General features: G+C 50.9%; 1 protein-coding gene across 1 annotated transcript in view; it reads left to right on the top strand.

Annotated features, from left to right (window-relative positions):
* The first annotated feature begins 1,038 nt into the window (after window positions 1-1,038).
* TECPR2 (tectonin beta-propeller repeat containing 2) overlaps window positions 1,039-4,362 on the top strand; it is an 83,104-nt gene continuing 79,780 nt past the window's right edge. Inside the window, exon 1 of the mRNA XM_005884108.2 lies at window positions 1,039-1,051. The gene's annotated coding sequence lies outside the window, so the exon portion shown is untranslated. The remainder of the gene's footprint in view (window positions 1,052-4,362) is intronic.

Here is a 4,362-nt window from a genome sequence, read left to right as displayed (position 1 = left end):
GAAAGCCCCCCCTGGCCCCAGCAGGCGGCAAAGCCTCCCCTGGCCTCAGCAGGCCGGAAAGGAGCCCTCCTGGCGGGCACTGTGCTGGGAAGCAGGAGGGCAGGGGTCTCTGCTTGGTTTTATGGAGGAGAGTGAATGGGAAATGGTGGAGCCCCCGTCCTGTGACGCCCGTGGGCAACTCACACAGCAGCGGGTCAGACATGCACTTCTTTCCACTTACAGGACGGTGCTCTGCTGCATGTCCCAGTGCGTCTTCACTCGGCATGAGCCTCACTGTGAACATAAGTGGGCAGTGAATTTCACGATGGAATGAAAGTGCCCTGGCTGCACTGTGTAGCTGAAAGCACAGGCGGCCCTGGCAGCAGCCACAGGCCTCTGCTCGGGGAGCCTGTGTCGCTCCTCGGGCAGCGTTGGCGGCCCCGAACCCGAGCCAGCTTTTACACTGCTTTATCCTCACAGCACCACACGGGCAGACAGGCGGCGGAATTCCCTCCTCATCAGGAACTGTCTCCTGTCTACCTAGTGCTTACAGTTTAGAGGCTGACATTAGGAGTGGGCATGGAGGCCTCAGAGCACAGACTGTACACATGCCACAGAGTGCTGCATAGGGGCCCGTGGGCCTCGGGGGGACTGTTTCCAGCACTTCCCATGGTGCCCGTCTGTGGTCAGCACTGCACCCCTGCAGGCCCCGAGGCACAGGCCCCCTCCCCTCCCCACCCTACCCCCGAAGTCTTGGGTTGGGGACAGCCGAATGGGAAGAAGAGGGTCCTGGGAGAGTTGAGGTCCTTTTATTTTTTTAATTTATTTTATTGATCTTAGGGAGGAAGGGGAGACAGAGGGAAACATCATTCAATGTGAGAGAGAAACATCCATCTGTTGCCTCCCACACACGCCCCAACCAGGGACCAAACCTGCCACCTGGGTATGTGCCCTTACCGGGCATCCAACTGACACACGCCCCAACCAGGGACCAAACCTGCCACCTGGGCATGTGACCTTTGGTTGCAGGGGACAATGCTCCCACCAACTGAGCCACCCAGGCAAGGATGAGGTCCATGTTATGTATGTATGTATGTATGTATGTATGTATAATCCTCTCCTAAGGATATTTTTTTCCTTTTTTTTAAGAGAGAGAATAGAAGGGATGGGGAGAGAGAGAGAAACATTGATGTGAGAGAGACACATCAATTGGATGCTTCCTACACATGCCCCGACCAGGGCTGGGGATTAGCCTGCAACCAAGGTACATGCCCTTGACTGTAAATCAAACCCTCAACCCTTTAGTCCGTAGGCTGACACTCTAACCACTGAGAAAACCAGCCAGGGCTCCACTGATGTTTTCTAGAGAGTGGAAGTGAGGGGAGGAGGGGGAGAGACACATGGATGTGAGACACACCCATTAGCTGCCTCCTGCATGTGCCCTGACTGGGGATTGAACCTGCAGCCCAGGTAGGTGCACTCAACTGGGAATTGACACTGTATCCACTGAGCCACTGCTCCAGATATATTTTTATTGATTTCAGAGAGGAAGGGAGGGAGAGAGAGAAACAATGATGAGAATAATTGATCGGCTGCCCTCCTACACACCCCACACTGGGATCTAGCCAGCAACCCAGTCATGTGCCCTGACCAGGAATTAAACCATGACCTCCTGGTCCATAGGACAGATAGATGCTCAACCACTGAGCCAACACTGGCCGGGCAGGGCTCCTTATTTTTAAGATGAATCCTTGTTTTCATCCAGGGAATAGCACGGCCATAGTTGATAAATGTCAAGCACTACAGAAGGGCCTTGATGAGCAGTGCGGCCCCAACCTCAGCCCTCGGTTCCCCCAGCCAAGGCACCCACCCCACTTCCTCCTCGTGTCTGAACCTGGCTGCCTTGCTGCTTGACTGACTCATGTTAGACGTTAGCCATGGACGAACCACTGAGACATGGTTCGTGGGGGGGGACCTGGCGCGTGTGCCTTCCCCCCCCAAGCCCCCTGCACAGCCGCCTCTCACACACTGTGTTCGCGTCTGCTTCGCGCACTGAATTGTAACTATGGGTCATGTGAGCCTGAGCACTCCTGTGACATTTTCTTGTAAGAGTTTTGTTTTTCCTAGAGATTATTGCCTTGTTTTTTTTTTCATTTGCTTAGTTTTCTTTCTTTTTTGCTATTTGTTTTTTTAACAAAATCATACATGCATATAGATAGTGTCAACTTTCTAGGACTTTTGTTTTTTGTTTTAATTGATTTCAGAGAGAGGAAAGGAGAGAGAAATAAACATCAATGATGAAAGAGAATCATAGATCGGCTGCCTCCTACTAGTGATGGAACCCACAACCTTGGCATGTACCCTGATAGGGAGTTGAACTGTGACCTCCGGGTTCATAGGTTGACTCTCCACCATGGGGCCACACCAGCCAGGCTAAGACTTATTTCTGTAAAAGCAGCCCTCCTTCAATATGACACGCAATGTCCACAGCTGAGCTCTGTGTAGTACGTTGTGTTACTTTCATGCTTTTGTGTATGTTTCTGTGTTCCCAGGAGTTAGTTTTCATCAGAGGTACTTATCATGACTTCATCCCCAACACCATTCTCTGTTTTGCTGGTCCTTTTCTATTCCTTTACTGTCCACTGGGCAGATTTCTGGAGGCAGAGGAGAGCACTGTTCTCTCGTGACATCACTGCTCTTTCCGATAGGAAGTGATCTGTAGATTATTTTACAGCTAGAGGCCCAATGCACGAAGATTCGTGCAAGAATAAGCCTTCCTTCCCCTGGCTGCCGGCACCGCCTTCGCTCCGGCCCAGAGCTGCCTTTCTGCCTCTCGCCTTGTGTCAATTTGCATATTTCCTCCTTATTTGCTTTGGGCACCACCATCTTTGTTGCAAAGTTACGGTCAATTTGCATATTCCGTCTTTATTCGCTAGGATTGTGCGATGACTTTGGAATCAGCAAACAACCGCTGGAGAGCTCATCCGTTCCTTTGATCCCTCTGTTTTGTGACAGATCTCCAGGTGAATGCCTCCAGATTATGTGTTCCTCATTTCCCTCTTTTACTTCTGTTTGTTAATGGAAAGTATCGATCCTTTCCATTAATTCTGGGCAAGTTGGGTGTCCAGGGATGAGGCATCACGGGACATGAAATGTCCTAGAAAGGCCTAGAAGTTGCTCTGTGTCTCCTCTGAAGAGCATTTATTCTCGAAGTGCCCCTTCACTCCCCATTTCTGGGCCCTGAGCTGGGACCACAACCTGCCTCGAGGCAGCAGGACGGCAAGTTGGGTGTCCAGGGATGAGGCATCACGGGACATGAAATGTCCTAGAAAGGCCTAGAAGTTGCTCTGTGTCTCCTCTGAAGAGCATTTATTCTCAAAGTGCCCCTTCACTCCCCATTTCTGGGCCCTGCCCGTGGCCCTGGGCTGGGACCACAACCTGCCCCGAGGCAGCAGGATGTCATTCCTGCCAGACGCCTGGCTGCAGCGTCCTGCTTTCATGAGATTAGATTTTAGCAAATACTGCACAGGTAGAGGCAAGGGACCCTCTAATCACTGTCACCTTTAATGCTCTGATAGGCCACAGCACAGCGCGGGGCAACGGCACAGCACGGGCGTGACTCTCTTGGGACAGTCCCTGTCACGTATGAAGCCGTTTCTTTTGGGCACTTTTCTTTCCTTCCCCAGGAAGCACTTGCTCCTGGGACCTCGAACTTTAGTTTCACGAGGTTACAGCCCACTTCCCAGCTGCCTCCTGCACACCTCCTACTGGGGATGTGCCCACAACCAAGGTACATGCCCTTGACCGGAATCGAACCTGGGACCTTTCAGTCCGCAGGCCAACGCTTTATCCACTGAGCCAAACCGGTTTGGCGAAGCCATTTCTTTTGGGCACTTTTCTTTCCTTCCCCAGGAAGCACTTGCTCCTGGGACCTCGAACTTTAGTTTCACGAGGTTACAGCCCACTTCCCATAGCATGAAGCTCCACAGACCTGTGTCTGGGAGCATGGCAGAAGCGACCCCCTCCAAAGTTCAGTTGCAAATATTGCCAAACTATAGGATTTCTGCCAGAAGAATGATGTGGAAGAAACCTTGCTCGGCCGGTGGCATCCTCGGTATGCAAACAGGCAAATTTTTTGTAGGAAGTTTTCATTTCATGATCCCATCTTTTCGCAATTATCTCTATGGTATTTTTTTTAAATCAGTCTTTATTGTTCAGATTATAGTTTTTTGTAGGAAGTTTTCATTTCATGATCCCATCTTTGCGCAATTATCTCTATGGTATTTTTTTAAAATCAGTCTTTATTGTTCAGATTACAGTTGTTCCTCTTTTTTCTTCCCATAGCTCCCCTCCACCCGGTTCCCACCCAATCCCATGCCCTTA

The sequence above is a fragment of the Myotis brandtii genome, unplaced genomic scaffold (assembly GCF_000412655.1).
Source record: "Myotis brandtii unplaced genomic scaffold, ASM41265v1 scaffold819, whole genome shotgun sequence".
NCBI lineage: Eukaryota > Metazoa > Chordata > Mammalia > Chiroptera > Vespertilionidae > Myotis > Myotis brandtii.
The sequence above is the reverse complement of the archived record's forward strand: the minus strand, read 5'-3'. Positions and strand labels throughout refer to the sequence as shown.